Below are 19,695 nucleotides of genomic sequence, written 5' to 3' on the forward strand. Positions count from 1 at the left end.
AGTGGAGCCGAAATAAGAGCGCAAAAATTTTTACTCTAGTTCAAGAGCTTGTTTTATGAATTGTCAGTCACCTCAATTTCTTACAGTCATGAATTGCCTCCAACTAGCTCGAGTTTCAGTGTTTTTGCTTCTTTTATGCTAACTTACAGAGGGCTAAGAAAATGACACCGTGCTACAACAGCTGTCTTGACTTTAATGGCCACGCATATTAGTTGTGTTTCGCTCTCCCTTGGCATTGTCCAGCTTTATTATTTATTTATTTATTTATTCATTTATTTATTTATTTCAAAATAACCCTAAAGGCGCGCCAGGGGAGGACCGTATTACATAAGGTGTACATGACATCACAATGGTAAAACACAGTGCCCTGAAAAATTGTAATTCAAACACAGCATGAAAACAAACAGCATAAAATAAATGACAGTGCTTCACGTAAAAAAAACCCTCGCCTAGAAGACAACCTAAACGTCTCGGAACGCCATGTTAAAGTTAGTACAACGTCAGAAGGACAATTACTAGCGTGCGGAAAGCAAAATAAACAGCAACAAAGAAGGGAAACGATAAATTTACAAGTGATGCAGTAAAATCTGATTAGGTTTGCATGTTATTGTGTAGAGAATCTGTAAACTTCTAGACATTTGTTTCGCGGACAATGTGTGTTGGCAGATTACTCCATTCTATCGCGGTTGGAGGTATGACTGATTGGTCAAATGAGAAGGAACGACACAACATGCGTTTGATTGTGTGGATGATCAAGCTGCGGGAAGATTCCTGAAGGTTCACACAAGAAATCATTATGAAGTGAAACATGGTAGTAAAGTTTGTGAAATAGTGTGAAACGAGATACCCAACGCCGATGGGATGAGGCTTCAAGGTCGGGGCGACTTTTTAGTGCTGTTATACTGGTGTGATGTGAATAATCCGAGTAGGTGAAGCTTAGAGCAAGGCTTTGCAGTGCTTCTAAATCAGTTATTAGGCATGCTTGATGATGATCTTTTATGGCTGAAGCGTTCTCTATTTTAGGACGCATTTGCGTTGTGTACGCAAATTTGCGTGAGTGTGCCGGAGCATGTTTGAGGCTACGTTTCAGGAAGCCAAGAGCACGGTTTGCAGATCCGGGAATATGGTTAATTGGGTAGGTGGACGCCAAAGTATTTGTAGGTAGAGACCTGTTCCACGCAGTTGTTGTTTAATTTGTAAGATGATGGTCGGCGTGCCTGATTACTAAAAAACATGAACTTGTTTTACCCAGGTTTAGAAGCATTAGCCGGGTGTAACCCCATTCGTTTACAGCGTTTAGGTCAGATTGAAGAATGTCATATTACAGTTAGACTAAATATTACGATATATTACGCAGTCGTCCGCAAATACTGATGTTGGATTTAACACCGGCAGGCAGATCATTATTATAAATTTAAAAAGTAGAGGCCCAAGCACGCTTACCTGTGGTACACCAGATTTTACGGTGACTAAAGAGGAGTTGTCATTGGTAACTGATCCAAACTGCATCCCGTAAGAATTTTTTTACGTATGTGACAAAACAGTAGGATCAATGTTCATTTTTGTAAGCTTGTGAATGAGCCGGCGATAAGGGACACGATCAATTGCTTTTGAAAAATCTAGGAAAGTGGCGTTTACTTAGACTCCGGTATCTATAGATGAATGCATGTCGTGAATGAAGCCCGCCAGTTGTGTTTAACATAAATAGCTTATGCGAAAACCGTGCTGATGCTTCAATATGAGGTTACGTTCCTCAAAGGTATTTAATGACTTGTGAATGTATACTATGCTTGAATAATTTTCCGCAGAATAAATGCACTGAATATTACGAGCAATAAATTTTGTGTTTGCGAGTAAATTATATTCTACGTTGCCATGCTGTAAACTATTTTAAGGAAAGGGTAAATAGTTGGGAGGACGTGTCATGGGATTTATTATTTTTCGTTCTGAACTGCCAAGAACTCCTCCAAAGCATCTCAGGACGTGGGAACACAAAATAGACCATCTAGTTTACTGCCATTTTTTTTACTAGTGTCCGCCGTGATCCATTTTCTCATTTGCGTGAAAGTGAGATTACCCACAAAATTTTGTTAAGAAGAGTGATACTGGGGCCCAAATATCCGCGAAGAGCGGGGCATGATGGCGATGGCGGTCAATTGACTGCAATCTCCCATGTAATGTGTAAGAGCGGTCAGATTGGGCAACCAGCGAACCATAGGTAATAACTCGTCATAAAAAAATTGAGTAGACAAAAAGCTCCTTCCACATTCGAGACCATTCACTCATCGTTGGACTCAGAGTGTAAAGTTTAAAAAATGACTTAGATTAACGAAACCGTTTGGAATAATCCGGCCTTACAACTTCGTTTCCCAAAACGCAGTCCGCGTTCCAAAGAAACGAGAAAGCAGGGCGGACTCCAAGCTGCCCTTTTCCCCGCGGGGAAACGCTTTAGCGCGCTCATTAGGGAAAGCGTTTGCAGAAATTCTAGGTAAGCCGCACAAGCGTGGCAGTCGGCGTCCATCAGCCGCGCTCATTGTCCGGCTTACTTTCATCAGCATGCTCTACGCGCAGAGGGCGTCGTGTACGGAGCGCCCGGAGCCCCCGAGCGGTCCCTTTTGTCTGCTCTGACAATGAACCACGTCGGGCGGACGTGGCTTTTCAGAGCGCTGCAGCTCGCCGGGCGGCCGTCAATGAGGCTTTCACTTTGTCCCGAGTGCGGAGGCCCGTGAGACTCCTACCCGGGAGGGCGGTACAAATGCACAACCTGCTGGCGACGGAATGAGCGCTCAGAGGGATATTCACTTCCGCAGGGGCGAGAAAAAACCGCGGGAAAATGTTCGCACTCATCACGTGTGAAGGGCTCTTGTGCCTACTAATCTATTCACAGACAAGCTGCAGACAAAATGCAAAAGAAGCAGAGGTGAGCGCACGAATCGCAGAGTCCGTTGTGTCTCGTCTATGTTGGTCATTCATTGCTTCATTGTGTGCGCGTGAAGATGTGACCAAGCGAGTCTACGACATCTTAGCTGACTATTTTAACCGCTTGCATCATGAACGACGTCTGAAATAACGTAGGTAGTAAATAATGGTGGGTAATGGAGTAGGTAGTATAGCGATGCAGCAGCCGAGTTCAGTAAAAATAAAGTGCGTGACTGTTTTTAGTTTGCATTACCTGCTGAAATGAACACCCTGCTGAAATGAACAAAACATCAATAACACAGTCACGTACACCAGCGAGTTCTAAGCTGGCTGAACCAAAAAAGAGCTGATGCAAACTCTCGAACAGATGTCGTGGCACCGAAGTCAGAGGGGAAAATGCCTGCTCACTGGATCGTCAGCACTACTGTGGAATTACAGATGAGAGCACAAACTCGTGTCGGGGCTGCCCCAATCAAAAAGAAACATTTTTTGTGCGCAACCGCGCAAGATTTTTGCAGTGAAAGTTACCAAAAAACCGGGATTAAACTCCCCAGTGGGATTTGTCGCATCAATGCTTGAGCCCCTCTCCGCTTTGCCAAGACGTCTTCAAGATGGCTTCAATACTGTGCACAGTTCAATGCTGGAAAGGCATTTCTTTAGGCACCACATAAGCGCTGTGACCCAAAGCTAGAAAGAAACAAGGATCTTTTAATAAATACCTCCATAACACCCAACTTATCCTTAAGGAGCGCTGTATATAGAGCCCTTTATAGCCAGCTTCAGTACTGTAGAGAAAGTATTTGCTGGGAAGATATTTTATAAGGGAAATATAAAACATACATACATACATACATACATACATACATACATACATACATACATACATACATACATACATACATACATACATACATACATACATACATACATACATACATACATACATACATACACACATACATACACACATACATACATACATACATACATACATACATACATACATACATACATACATACATACATACATACATACATACAGGGAGCAATAAAACTTGGAAGATGGTGGAGAACACAAGAAAAGAAAACTTCGAACAAAGTAGATACCACGATTGTCGCCAACGTTTCAGCAAAAAGACTTGCTTTCGTAAGGAAAACCCTTGCCTGTGTGGCACGGTTTATACTGGGGTAGGTCCCCAGGTGAGAGGAGAGAAGTGGAATTGAGAAAGCGGATTGAATTGGGAGTATGTAGGCGAAGATATTGACGGGGGAAAGAAGGTTGTAAAGTTTGAGCCGGGAAGTCGGTAAGAAGGAACTCAGCCGAGAGTTGATATTCCAGGAAATTTTTGGAGAGAAAAAATGAGAGGGGCTTGTTGCCCCACCGCGCGGCCCACGGAAAGGTTCTCAGAAACGCCGGAAGCAAAACAGGCGTTTCTGCTTATATATATATATATATATATATATATATATATATATATATATATATATATATATATATATATATACTATGGAAACAGAAAACTCACAAAGACCGCGAGAAAATAAGGTAAATAATGACAGAGACACACGAGGAGAAATACATTAAAAAATAAAAGTTTGCTGACGTTTCAGGAAGAAGACTTCCTTTCTTCAGAGTACAGGTTGAGCTGGCTTCATTGTTATATAGAGAATGTAGCAAGGGAGACGGCATGGCAAGGGAAGGGAGAGTTTGTACAATGAGATCCTGTTTAGAGGGCAGCGAAAAACTGAGAGAAGTGGAAGAAGGGAGAAAATCAGAAAAGCATGCAAAAAACCACAATCAATTGGGTAGAACATAAAAAAAAATCAGTTTAGAAAGGTAATTGCTTTTTTCAGTGTCCCGTGGCAACTGGGGGTGAGAGAGGGGTTAAAAAACATATACCCAAGCTCGCATACGGCGCACATCTTGCCATAGACATCCGTTCTAAAAATAAGAGTCATGTGATTAAAACATCAGAGGGTACTATACTTGGCTTGTGGTGGGAGAAAAGGGTAGAGCGCAGAAGAGTAGTCAGACAGGGAGTTTTTGCAGGAAATGAGCATAGATTCCTATACAAAGAGCAGCAAAATGCAAGAAAAAGTAGACAGGGGCAAATAGGTCATGAAAACAAAGATAACCGAAGACAGATGCGGACACATGACGCGCACCTGGATGTACACAACAGGTCAGGAGATGGTGGCCTCAGCGAGCGCCGAGGCGATCAGCAATGGATATATGGAAACATGAATACAAAAAAAGAAAGGGGAGAAGAAAACAATCACACACGCTTGCGTCCTCAAATAGATTACAAGGTGAGAATATCAAAGGTAACAATGGTACGCCAGCCTCGTAACCAGAACATAATGTCCATACATGCTGGTCAGATTTCGTTTAGTGAAGCCTCTGTGTTAAAGAACTCGGTGCTAGCACGCAACTATACTCGTCTACTGGGGGTTGCCAACTGATGTGAGAATATTATCGAGAGAAATAAATGAACAGTCATAACACTATCTTGACAAACGCTGAATTTCAGCATATGAATAAGACGGAGAGAGGGGGAGGGTAGGCGAAAGCCAAAATTTTAATCCGAGGAAAAACAGGTCAGTTTCACATTACTTTCATTCATTCGAAACCGCACTGACTTAAACTTATAGATAATGTAATACTCTAGAACCTCGCGATCATGATGTGTTTTAAAACTAGTTTAGAGAATTGTGGCTTTCACTGTTCAAAAGAATTACCAGGAGTGTTCACATTCGAAGATAGAGGCAAAGCGGGACAGGCTCTCGCATGAGAGCGGTGATTGATAACAGTTAAACGGAAGGGTGTTTCAGTCAGGCCGATGTATTGTTGGCCGCAGAGGGTGCATTCCAGCAGGTATATCACGTTGGTGGAGTCACAGTTAAAGTTGCTTTTTACATTAACGTAATAGTTTGAAGCCGTGCTGGTGGCGCGCTGTGTAGTGGTCATTTGTGGGCATAGCGTACACCTTGGTTTGTTACAGGGTATGCAACCAGTAGTCTGTGGTCGGCTGAGGCTGGATTTGTTGAGGCCGTCGCCCTAAATCTATAAACAACTTGTGGCGGCTCGGAAATATTCTTTTAAGCGCTCACTTTGAACAAGGGCTTTGTGATGTTTCCTTAGTATGGATTCAACTTTCGGGGCCGACGCTGAATGGGTCAAAACGGGGTTTGTTTGTGGATTGAGTTACTGAGCTTTTATTATGGAGAATTTCGGGGCGGTTCAACTGGTTATCTCGCGTAATGGCGTTGTTGATCACCTGCTCTGGGTATTTTTGATTCAAGAGCACGGTTTTAAGTTCTCTGCAGTAAGAATCGAAATCCGGTTGGCTTGTGCAGATTCGCCGAAAACGGTAAAATTGGCTTTAAAGTATTGCGGTCTTGTAGTGCCTGACATGGCTGCTGTGGAAGTGCACATTCTGCCGCACGTCTGTAAGTTTTCGATAAAGATTATTCTGAAACCTGCCATGAGAATCTGTGACTGTAACACCCAGGAAGTTTATGCTGTACATAGAGTAAGAATGACAGATTGGGATACTAGGGTGCGCTAGATTAAAAGCCTCAACAAACGTAAAAAGTTCCATTTCACCATGCTTCCATATTATGAATATATCATCTAAATACTTTTTGTAGTATAGTGAATTTAAATTTTGGGGTTAGAGGAAGTTTGACTCTACAGATCCCATAAAAATATTCACGTAGTTGGGCCCGGTTTTATTTCCCATATACATTCCGCTGATGTGTACGCAATCAGCACCATCAAAGTCAAAATTGTTCAGCTCAAGGATAAGGTGAAGGAAAGTTCCAAGGGAGAGAGAATCGATAGGTGTGTGACCCGACGACTGCTCATACGCACATGATACAGCGGTGATTCCATCTGCATGCGGAATGTTAGTGTACAGCGACACAACATTCAAGGGTAACAAGTAAGCAGTTAGGAATTTCGATCTTCATGATATTCCAAAGGAAATCATTCGTATCCTAATGAAGGATTGAAAGCTCAGGGGAATATCGCGAATAGGAGAGTCTACATAGCGTGAGAGGTTTTCGGTGACAGTACCAATGCCAGAAACAATGCGGCGACCTTATGAATTTATTTTTTTATTTTATTTATTTATACATACTGCAGACCATGATTAGGTCCAAGCAGGGGGCACAAGAAGATAAAATTAAAATAATACAAACAATACAAGCAGACAAGGCACTTATACAGGGGGTAATTCATTCCACTCTTGTATGGTATGTTGTATGAATCTGAGGCAGAAGGTAGAATGTACCAGTTACGGGGGTTAAATGTATAAGAGAACGAGTGCTCGTTTCCTCAATTTCTTTAATTTGAACAAGCTCAGTAACTTTATCTCCGACAATTAGCTTATAATCATTAGTAGGATCACTATGGAGTACTTTGTACAACGTCAAATATAGTTTTCTATGAGCCTCGTCGACATAGTCAGCTTTGGTAAGGATTACGATGGCACCTCCTTTATCGGCGGGTTTCATTACTACTTTGGGGCAACGTGCGAGTTCCGCCAGGACTTTCTTTTCCTTGTTAGTGATGTTACGGCGGAAAGAGATTTGCTTTTGGTATGCTGCTCGTACGTCGTGATGAACGGCTTTAATGTACATGCCGAGGCACTTATCACGCTGCGTGGGAGCGGTCCAGTGGTTATGACTAGGTAATGCGCTTCGGGCTTCGTCGGCTGGAAGACGGTCATGGAAGTACTCTAGCTGTTTCATATTCCTGGCGAAGTTATCTCAGTCCTCAGAAAGTTGAAATTCGTTGAAACAGCCAGTTGCCGGGCAACATTTCAGACATTTTGACAGGGCGCGCATCATATCTGGTGATAGGGTAATACTAGAGTTAATAATCACACTTCCAGTGAGATTTTTGTTAGTGTTGCTAGACTGGGAAGAGGTGAGAGAAGAGGGATAAAAATTTTCGTTTGCGTTGACAGCTTTGGTTGGCGTTGTCGCGAATTGACGGGTAAGAAACACCCTTGCTGCTAACATAGCCTGTATAGATTATTACAAATCTTTCAACCTATCTCCAGATATGAAATTTGTTTCCATGTAATGAATCAGAAGACAGGCTGACACACACAATCGACTTCTTGACAATATGCACTGCCTGGCCCAGCTCTCTCGCCATCTGAGTCCAGCTTTTGAGCTCTGTCAACAAGTAGAAGCTGATCGCAAAGGCGAGAGCAGGACGGCAACGTCTCCCACTGCTCGAAGAAAGTGCAGGCGGCAGTGGAGGCGGCAAATCAGGGTACTGGGTGCGTTCAAGAATAATGTGTCTGAGCGTTCCTGACTGCGCATTGAATTTGAATTAGGCTTCGTGTTTATTTGAAATATCTGGTGCATCGGTACCAACGGGGGAGAACAGGAGGCTTCTCGCGACGGTGTGAGAGCAGAACGAGGTTCGGAGGGAACTGTCGATATAGCTGGTAGAGTGGTGACGGGCGTGCCGCAAAGTCTAACAGAAGGTCCAAATAGGCTTTCGCCATAAAATCTTTATAATTCTCTAGAAGCATGCCTAGGCATACGCACATTTTTGATAAACGTTTTTGACAAACATATCTCTAACACTCTCGGTGTACAAAATCTGCAGAAATAATTTTACCCTGAGTATTCACTCAAGGGCAGTTTCAGATTTTTGTTGACTCCAAACAAAAACATTAAATATTTTTTTAACTGAAAGGGACAGCAGTTGAAACGTATGTGATGAATACATTTGGTCGTATGCCTGCTTTATTAAAAGCAGTGTTTACCTACGATTCCAACAAGGTATTAGAAGATTTTTGTGTGCATTTGCACACAGAAACGGCGGGAAACGCGATATTTTTTATGTCATGCCAGCATCAAAATACTAATCGAAGCAGCTGCCGCTCATTTCAGCATGCATGCCAATTAGTGTATCGTTTATGCCAGAATAAAGGTTTCTGTAATTGTAAAATCGTAAAGCCTTATTTTTGCTCATACGGCCGCAAGCAAATCTTAACGCACAAAAGATATTAAAGCCGCAAGGAAGATAAAAAATGGCGGCATCTCCACTCCGTGGATGATGGGGAGGGTGCGGAGTATGGGGACTCGAAATGACGTCCAAGTTGCGCCCAGAGTGACATCCGATTTGCGTCCCGACCGTCATTGAATTTAAGCCGTGAGTTGCACCTTGATTATTTCGTAAATGAATGTGCAACTCACGGCTCAAATCGAATTTCGCTTGATTTTCGCTTGATGATGGTGTGCGCATGGATGGACGCGGACGGACATTGCGAGGTCCTAAGGTACTCCGCACCGTTACAGGCGAGGCAGTAAGCCGTTTGACTCTCAGGTACTAACTCATGGTCGTAATGGGTAAGACGACTGACACTCACTTTGTCCGGTCTACCAGGCACAGGCTCTAATCCGGCCGGATCCTGTGTGATTTTTGGCGATTGTAAGTGCTATGCGCACGAACGCGGATGGATATTCTGCGGTCCTGAGGTACTCCGCACATAAAATACCTTCAAAGCAGGAAAACGCTCCCCCCGGGCAGCGTACGGTTTTGGGTTTGCGATTGTTACTACTTTAAAATACCCCGGACTGGGAAGATATACGCAGCCCGTACGTCCTAAAATTATGCGAAGCGGCCATCAAGGTGAAACCTAAATCTCCTGCCGGGCTGGCAGGCGCACGTACGCTTCAAATCGTTGCTGAAGGCCAATTATTATAATGGGTGGTAACGTTCCTGCCGCGGCATTACTCTGGCTATGAATCGCCTGTTTTGTGCTGTTCTATACAGAAGGTAAGTTTATTGAGCTCTTTTATCTGTACATGATTTATACTATTTTCTGCTGCCTTTTGCACGATGGCTCCAGCCTACTTTCTTCTCTTTTTAGACACTTCGCAGTTAAGCAACACCTCAAAAATTTTGATGAGCATCGCTTACAGTGTTGAAAAATTTATGACTCAATTGTCGGACAGTAAGGCTCTGCTTTAGACACTTTGCCCTCAAATTTTAACTCCCAATGGACTGCAAAGTCAATTCGGCTCTTGGCCGAATTTATAAAAAAAACTCATTTCAGTGAGGTATAAAGTAATAAATATCCCGAGGTATCTCCCTCCCAATGACCGCTATAACAAAAATGCAAAATAATGCATCGCAACCTTCCGATTTTGTCGGAGAAATAGCGCTAGCCAGTACAAGACCTAAAAATCCTAACAGCAATGTTTTATCTCTCTTTCGATAGTGTTCCACACCCAGTCCACCTTCACGAAGCCCTGACATCGGACGTAATTGTTCTCACATACCTGCCAGTGTTGCTAGGACACCAGTCAGAGCCTGGTGCTCCCGTCAACCAATTATTCAAAGTTGTTACCCAGGCAGCAAGAGGCCATGAATCAAAGCAACAGTAAGTAAAAAAAAAACGTTTGACAGTTCACTCAATCCTTCGCTCTTGCCCACGCGTCTTGTTCTCAACTCAGAGGTCGTCGCTGCAAGACAAACGTATTGGTGCCACGGGTCTACTAGCCCACAGATGTAGTGACATCATCCTCCCGAATTAAGCTCCTCAGGCAGCCGTTGTTTCTCAAAACCACCCCAGCTAATGGAAGAACAGCACTGTCCGTGCTGTAGAACCCATCTGGGTAGGGGTATTGACGCCCTTTTTGCGACCTGGTCTTTTTCTAAAATTTTGGAAACTCATTCCGTTCACGCATAAGTAAAAAAAACCCGTTTCCTAAGAGAAAGTTGATTAAAACCTGAATTATTCTCCCATGCAAACTGAGTCAAATTCAGAAATTCAAAGTGTGCTTCGATAATGTTGGAATGGTGCATTGGGATAGACGCCGGCTTTAAAACGCGAGGGACCTAGGTTAGATTCCGACCACGGTACGCGGATTTTTTAGCAAGAAAGTGTTTTATGCCGGGGTATACACAAATTTCACCGACGTCATATCCGTCATCCGTCACAGAAATTACATCACAAGAAAACGTTCCCTTGATTTAACGGCGCTAGAATTCGAGCCCACGATCACTCTGGCCGCAACGGGAGGTGTGAACCGCTCTGCCGACTGGGCCAATGAAGTCAGAGCCGCAAGGCCGTCGAACGCGCTTTATGTCCTTTCCTCTAATTTCTCCATTCAGATGGTGCTGCCGTCTAGGATAGGTGACCCTAAGTAGTGCGTCATGGCGCTAGTTAGCGCCGATAGTTGGCGCCTCGATAGGGCAGCGTAAGCTGCTGTGTGTATGCGTCCGCCGAACTCAGCGAACCGAGCTAAGAACTCTGCCTCTTGCGTTCCGCAAGCTGAGCTCGTCGCAACCAAGCGTCTGACGTACACGCCACTTGGGAGCAGCCATCGCTCGCCAAGCACCCCCACAAGAATGCTACCGACCCGCACATCATGCTCCTTTTGCTGTAGCGGACCGTGACTTCACCAAATGATCCGCAGACAACCCTATCGGTTTCGTTAGCATGGTTTGCGAGCGCCAGGGGTTTCAATCGCCTTTACGCAATGCTCCGGCGCATGTAATTCAGTGTCTATTGTTAATACGCACAGCAGGGCCATACCGAAGAAATATAAACAGCGATGTGCAAGGCCATATCGTTGCTCAATAAACATTCAACTGTTTCTGTGAAAGCATATTTCACTTTCGTGTTTTACAAGTTCCTGAGAAAGATGGATGAACCACATTTTTCCTTGGGGTGCTTGATGTGCTTTCGCTTATCATCATCATAGTTTTGTGAGACCCATTGAGTTGGTTTTCCTACGGTCCGTAATTGTGGTGGGACTGTCTACAACAGTGAGGCATAGAGAGCTTCACTTTAAAAGTATTCGCGCACTGCTTAAAAAACCCGGAAGTACCTGTCTTTGACGTAAAAGAGTGCCACAGACCTTAGAACTCAAATAAAATACCAATGCATTTTATGAATTGATTCTTGTTATTAGGACTACCAGAATGCTCAAGGCTAGTGAATGCGACAGCATTTCCGTTATTCTTTTCTATGTTGTTACCGCGTAACCCTGTGGCTGGGTCAAGGCGAAATTGCACACTGAGGTGCTTCTCGTAGTGAGCGGTGCGGTGACACTGTTGGGGGGTACAGCTGAGATCACGTAGGTGAATCCGGCACATATTTACTGATGTTTATTCAAAAATAAATATGAATAAATCTAAAGTAATGAGGAATAAGCATGACGAAAGCGCCATGTTCAGCTTAAGAAACGAAGCACTAGAAGAAGTAAAAGAAAACAGCTACCTCGGACAAATTCCCATTACAACCACGAGAGCGAAATCCGGCGCAGAATAATAGGTTTGAGAGCACTTGGTAAGCACTCCTAAACAATAAAAAGTAAGCTACTTCTGTCACTAAAAAGAAAAATCTACAACCAGTGCCTACTGCCGGCGATGACAAACGGAGCTGAAACTTGGCGCCTCACTAAGCAACTAAAACGCAAACTTCGATCGGCTCAATGGGCTATGGAACGGATAATAATAGGAGTAACACGTAGGGAGAGGAAAAGAGCTTCAGGGATCAGGGAACAAACTCGAGCAGATGATATCATGGTTCAAGGAAATAAAAAGAACTGAACTTGGGCTGGCCATGTGGTGAGATGAACAGACAGCCGGTGGACAGTTAAGGTAACACAGTGGATACTCAAAGATGGGTCTAGAAGAAGGGGACTGCCAACAACACGATGGAGGGATGAAATAAATTTTGTGGCCAACAGTGGACCCGAGGCCCGGGAGGTGAGCTGTTGGAAGTCAATGCGAAGTGCCTTAACCTTGCAGTTGACCTAATTAGGCTGTTGATGTTCATGATGATGAGTTGAATCATGGTGACTTGCATGGAAGTCTTGTGCACACCATGCGGCGGACCCGCTAAATCATTTCAGGATGTGTATAAAAGGTTGCGTAGATATTTTAGGCATGCCGCTAGACTAAGCGAAGGGTGTCATTCCTAATTGGCTTGGACGAATTGAAGGCATGTGGGGTGCCATTCCGGTGGGCTCAGTATTCAATTACGACTCCTTGGTGTTTTTATCTTTCACTGACATCTCTTACAGAAAGATGTCTTTTCTCTTTCGTTTGTAATAAGAAAAATGTGCCCAAAGTACCGCGTAGAACCTGCACGTTCACCATGAGAAGCATTGCACTTCGCCAAAGCGCCACCGGCGAGAATAAACAAGAGTAAAAGTCCGAAGAAAGCCTTGTGGTAATCAAGTTTGTATGCTTGATACTGTCATCCAAATGGGGACACAGAAAGAGTGGCAGGATAAACCGCTCATAGGGCACTTGCGAGCGCAGTTTGTTCCCTGCGATAGTAAGATAAATGTGGATTGTTGAAGGGAACAAGAATGAGAACAAAAGCATTAAAGACAAAAGATGAAATTCCTTACAGCATGTTGTGGCTAGAGTTGGGGTTGGATTTGTAAACAAAAAACTGCAAGACGCAAGTAACGTCCTGTCTTTAGACTTAGTACCGTCCTTTACGCAGTTTTCCGCCTGAAATATAAAATTCGCTGTATCGAACACAGGACGTACCAAGAGATTTAAAGAAAATCTAAATGAGAAAACTAGCTTTTAGATATGTCGATGTGCACTCAAAAGTCTGCAAGGATGAGAGAATTGCATGAATACGTTTTGTTCCCCAAAAAGTTTACCTAATGCTGTGACACAATGTCCCCTTCTTTACTATAGCCTAGACACAATAACAGAGCCAATACTGGTGGTCTTAAGAAGCAAGAATTATGTTTGCTTTATGTTAGCTATTGTAATGACTTAACTTTACTAAGGCGTTAACGTTGTTCAGCGTTCCGAAAATGTCAGTGGAAAAGAGTACCCAATGGCGTAGCTAGAGTATGCCCTTCTCAATAGCCTAGATGCAACAAAATATCGAAACTGCCTTTCGTCACCAATAGGGATTGTGTTTGCAGCATGTTAGCTGCCGAATGGCCTAACGTTCCTCAGTTGTTATCGCTATGTAGCGTTATGAAAGTGTCAGGGCGGAAAAATTTTACGTAATGGCACGACGCTATTTAAAAGCATAGACCCAACAACACAGCCAAAACTGCTTCTCATTACAAGAAAGGTTCCGCTCATAGCAAGATACCTGCCGTAATGTCCTAACTTTCATAAGGGGTTATCGGCATTAGGAATTATGAAAGTGCTCGTGTGCTGGTGTGTCTGTTTATGGACAACAATCAATACGATGAACACTCACAGCCCAGTGATGGCGTATATAATCTGCTACTTGTTTTTCTTTGTAAGCCACGAATTACAGGCTGTGTTCTTTATGGTATCATTGCAGAAGGAACATTGCTGCACAGGGCGATGCACCAGAACTACATAGTTTTTATCTCCGTAATGATAGAGGACGTTCTGAATTTATCACTTTCTTGTGTATGCGCGGAATGTAAAATTATTCAAGCTGCCTTCTTTTTTCTTCGTCACAGATGGAATTTTTCAAACCAGGTTACACTAACTTATAGCGGTGATATCAGTATTATAAACAAAGTCAGGGCTTCAGATCGACCTGAAAGCACCACAGCTGAAGTACCCCCTCAGACACCCTCTCCAGCATCGACTCCGGCTCTCGATTGCTGTCTCCGATGTATCTCCGATTGCTGGCCGCGACAGTACTTGCGTGGAGCACCTAGAGACGCTGTGTAGTGGCCCGGAGGGAATAGCGGAGGTCAGTAACAACACACTCCAGTTATGAAGCAATAGGACGTTTCAACACTGCGATGATTGAAAATGTCTACGTTTTTCGGCTGAACAAGGGCGACAGTCAGCACTCTACTCGGAGCGAATTTATGGGCTTCTTCATGCATATAACTCTATGGAGACTTCACGGGACCAAATCGTACAGTTCGAATTATCCACAAGTTCGAATAATTGAAGTTCGAATTTATGAGCTTTCACTGCAATCCGATCTTCGAGTTAATTAGAGTGGAAAGCTGAGTTTAGCCCTATTAAGGAACAAAGAAGACTTACGTAGAAGACGGGCGTTACCCTTCATCTTTATTCAACGTTGGCTGGTAGCACAGGACCCTAGCTGTTGCGCGTATGGCGACAATAGCGTGTTGTACTAAAACAAACCACAGTAGAGCTATGACTCGCCCTCGGCCGGGGTGACAACTCACTATGAACTAATGCAGAATCACGTTCGCCAGATTTGGCTCTCACAGATTCTGTTTCTCAGGTCTATAAACCCGTAAATATCGCCCCACCCAAATAGCCCAGCGAAAAATGAGAAATTACACCGCATGCAGTTGATGTAGTCGTCATAGCTTCCACCAGCCGCAGTGACGGCGGAAAGTTGAAGTACACTACTGAACTCCGTGCTCAAAGTGGAATAAATTATTTCCTTTAAAATAGGGTTGTGCTTGTGTTCGGGCTCTTGTCCAGGCAAGACGATTTTGAACCTTACGAAGAGTTCATAGATCATAGAAGTGGAAAGATCACTCATGCACTCATGCCTGTTTTGTGCCCTCCAGTTCGCCTATTTGTTTTCTGCTTTAAAGAAACTTCTGTGAAGCGGAAGGCAGTGCGCGGGTGGCGCTTTAAAAGCAGGCTTCGTCGAAAATATGCATATGAATGAAGCGTCTACAATGCCTCGCGTGATTTCCATGTGAAGGTCGACGTGAACATCAAACGTTGAGAGCTCCTTGACATTTATGTTCTCCAAGGTAAAAAATAAGAACAAAAGAGAGGTCATTTGGAAACACGAGATGGCTCTGAACATGCTCTTACATTTGAAAAGCTATTGGTAAGCACAATATATTAGTGCTCTTTTATTTTGTTGAGTATCCTCGGTGATTTCTTGTCAGAGAGACGCGGAAGCAAAATTTTAAAGTGGGGTTTTCAGAATGCGCCGTACCAAATCTTGCAGGCATCAAGCAGAAGGCCTCCACAAATATGCATGCACGTACACTGAAAGCATCCTGTATTTAGCAGAAGCGATTTATGTGAGCCGACTGCAGAACTTGATTACCGTGGATATCGTCATATAAATGAGCTGTTGGGAGTTTACGCTGGTATTTAATTTAAGAGCAATATTATTAGATTGTTCCCGCAAGCGTACTGTGCAGCATAAATGCACCAGACAATTGAATCCCCTTTCGAAGGCAGACGGTACACAGCGACCTACGTCGCCGTTGTCCAGACAGGCAAGTCCAGTTTGCGGAGGTTTGAAAATTTCAAATTTAAACAGCAACATAGACTTTGAAAGCGAAGGCATGATCCCTATTTCTTACGAATAAAATCGATTTTTTTTGGTATGGATGCCAGTACGTGTTGCAAACGCGTTAGCAACAATATTTGAATTAAGAACGTGGCACCACCAACATTATTATGTGCCTTCTTTTGAAGTGGACACGTTCGCACATAATTCAGAGTAAAAAATACGGCATTTCACCTTCAGGAGAAAGGTTTTACATCATTATGCCTGAGTTCCAACGGCCGGCTGATCGTAAGGGTTACGATGTTCCTAGTTTTAATCATTGCTTAGTTTGAAATTATCAAGTAAAACCTCTCAGATATAAGAAAAAGATTACTTTCCTACACATTCCTCAATCATAAACATCCTCCTTTATGACGTAAATGTTTAATGGGCGCAGTGAACCGTGTGGCGAAACCTAAAAACGTGGAAAGCCTGTTAGCAGGTGTATTTCTGCAAGCTTTGCCAAGGCGACTGCAAAAGCAACGCACAAAGATTTATGTTCGTGCACATTGCACCTGGGAGGTAATACGTCAGTAGCAGGTTGGGCTCGCCAGGGCTCTCCCCGCTAACAGGAGAAAAACGATAAGTGGTTCGGCAATCGAACACTTTCCTCATATTGAGTGACTTTCCTAGGAACTATTGATGTTGGCTTATGTCAGCGTGTTTTACGTATTTGTACGCTTTGATTGCGTGCAAAAGAAAAAAATATTTTGACGCATGATATTTAAACGCAAAATATTTCAAATATTACTGAGCTGAAGACGAGCAGACAATGGGCCCAGAACACTTTTAGGGCTCGTTTATTGCATTGGGACAAAGTGCCTCAAAATATCGAGCGTACGCCGCAGTCGTGAGGAGCGAGAACTATCTTCGACAGCGCTCATGCTTATTGGTCGTGAACGCTATTGGCCCCCCTGTAGTCTTCAGCTTCCAACTTCGTGTGAAGAGTTTTCTTTAGCTGGAAATCCAGAAGTGCGCCTCGAGTGAGAGGCTTCCAGTCTCTTGTTATTTTCTATCGGAAGGTTTGAGCGCAGCGTCTGTCGTTTGTGCGGCGCCCTGTGCATTTGTTCCGTTCAGCACTTTTCTGTTGTCTGCTTGCTTTCTCAAAAGCGAAAACTTGGAAAATTGAGTGAACGATTTTATTTCAGAACGGGAAGCGTTGGTCGCGGGAGAACTTCATTTTCAAACCCTACTGAAGTGAGGGTTCGTCGGATGTCTCATATTTCTGACAAAATCGTGTTTTCTCCGGAGGTGGAGATCAAGGAATCGAACCGGAAGTAGGACATCCTATTTTTGGAGGCTTCAATGCATTTACAACTTTAAAAGCGAGAAAAGCTTCCCGAGCAATGAGCACTTCGTAAACGAAGTCTTGAAAAGGCGCAGGAAATTTTTCTGAAGCCTAATTGAGTTTCTTGCTCTAATTGTCTGTGAAAGCGCAAAAAAATATAGCAGGTTCTTTTTTCCACGAAGGAAGCCCAAAGCAGCAGCTACGGGCCTCTCAAGTACCGGGGATTTCAGAATGTCGATCCTTATTTGGGAAAGCATAGCATACAAGTTGCAATTGAAGACTGCAGACAAATTGCATGAAGAATTTATTTGCTGTTTAAAGGGCCGCGCAAAACGTCTCTCAAAGGGACCCTGCAACACTTTTTTCAAGTTCTGTCCAAACCTAAAACGCATGCAGAACGTTGTTAAGCAATTCACGGAATACCTAGCGTAGGGGGTTGCAAAGTACCTCAGCCCAAAGTTACTGCTCTTGAAAAGTAGCTCAATTTTTTTTCTCCGTTTCCCAGTCTTGGCATTCTTCGACCGCTGGAATTACGTCATTACAAGTGGTGTAGCGGCTATTATCCGGCTTTGCTTCTGTTGCAGCGATGAACGCAGTCAACAGCACTGTACAAAAAGGCCACAAAAGCAAAGCACAAGCTAGAAGGCGTATTTGCTACGACGAGCAAATAACGCTGTGACCCTCCCTGCTGGGGAGAACTGCAGCTTTCGCACTCTCCCGCACGCGAAGGAAGGGGTTAAAGCGCTAATGGGAAGTCTTTCAGAGTTGCCTTAGATGCTTTCACTATTTACTTCGTGCATTGAAGCACTGTGAAATCTAAAGCGATCGCCACGCCAGCACAAACTGGCACTGCATGATTTGCTCGTCGCAGCAGATACGCCTTCCAGCTCTTACTTTGCTTTTGTTTGGACGTTCTTTAAAATAGCTATCGAATACGGTGATTGTTGCGTCTGGGATAAAGTCCGCCAATAGCCACGGTACTGCTTAGATGACGTCATTAGGAGAGAATACACTGGCGAGACCAAGAAACAGAAAAAATCTTTGAGTCAGTTGTCAAGTTATTTTACAGCCGTAATTAATATTTGGCTGGGCAGCTTTGCCCCTTACAATATAAATAGTCAATGCGGGTGTTCACTACATTCTGAAAGCATTTCGGGCATTAAAAAACGAACGTTGAAGAAAGTGTTGCAGGTTCTTTTTAATTGGTGGTATTTTATTTCGCAACAGCTTTTTAGCTTTTTTTAAATGCAACAGTTAACGGAATGCTGTCGTGAGATAATCAATCATTCGACGCATCCCCGTGAAACCGCTGCGCCTCTCAAGCACGGCATGCCGAGTGGCTTATGCCTGAAGCAAACGACCGAATGCATCATCGGGCAAATGCGAGTTGCATTACGGCAGAGCGCAGCCCAATTTCACATCACTCCGCAAGCCATTGGCGCTACAGAGAAAGGGTTCTGAGAGAAAAAGACACAGAGCTGTTCGCATAGCACCGAGCGGCCGATCAATAGGCTCGCGCCACCAGGTTCTTGGGCGACGGATGGCTAAGTGCGGGGGCCGTTCAACGACCATGTGGATGCGCGAGGAAGTTGGGGGCATTTGGCATCTTCGAAGCACAGAAGCGTCATACGAGTTTAGCGGTTAGGGCCCTGTGCCGTTTAGGGAAAGGTCGCGGATTATATTACCGGCCAGGGCGACCATTGACTTGATGGAGGCGAAAAATGTAACCCCCGAAGAGCAGAGCTTTTGGCGGAAGTGAAATGTCCCATATGATAATGTAAACTTTTTCGTAGCTACTACTGTGTGCAAACCGACAAATATAGTGGAACCATGCGAGTCTTAGCCTGCCTCAAGAGAACACTGTCCTCTCTGCAGTGGCCAGAGCTTGGGCCTGCTGTGAACTTGCAGTGTCTCCAATACTACACTACTTGGCTGGGGACGCCATCCCCGTAGTTTAACGTCTTCGCGTGTCTAATTTTATTATTATTCAGGCCCAGCGTCAAGACCTGGTAACTTGAATCGTTCCGTGAATTGTGTCCGTTGGCACACTTTATCACAGTATATTATGGCTACACGTAGAGAAATGCCATTGAAGAAGATATATAAAGTGTTTGAACAGCACTTCATGAGCAAGCCTTTTTTTAACTGCGGAGCTTTTCCAAGCTTTCTACTGTTCATGTGGATCGTTAACAGTACATTACACTCGGCAAGGTAGAAAGGGTGAAAATGCTAGGTAACGAAGTGTGAAGGAAAATTGCGAACAGG

The sequence above is a fragment of the Haemaphysalis longicornis genome, unplaced genomic scaffold, assembly GCF_048455015.1.
Source record: "Haemaphysalis longicornis isolate Haplotype H1 unplaced genomic scaffold, Haemaphysalis longicornis Haplotype H1 scaffold_10, whole genome shotgun sequence".
Taxonomy (NCBI): Eukaryota; Metazoa; Arthropoda; class Arachnida; order Ixodida; family Ixodidae; genus Haemaphysalis; species Haemaphysalis longicornis.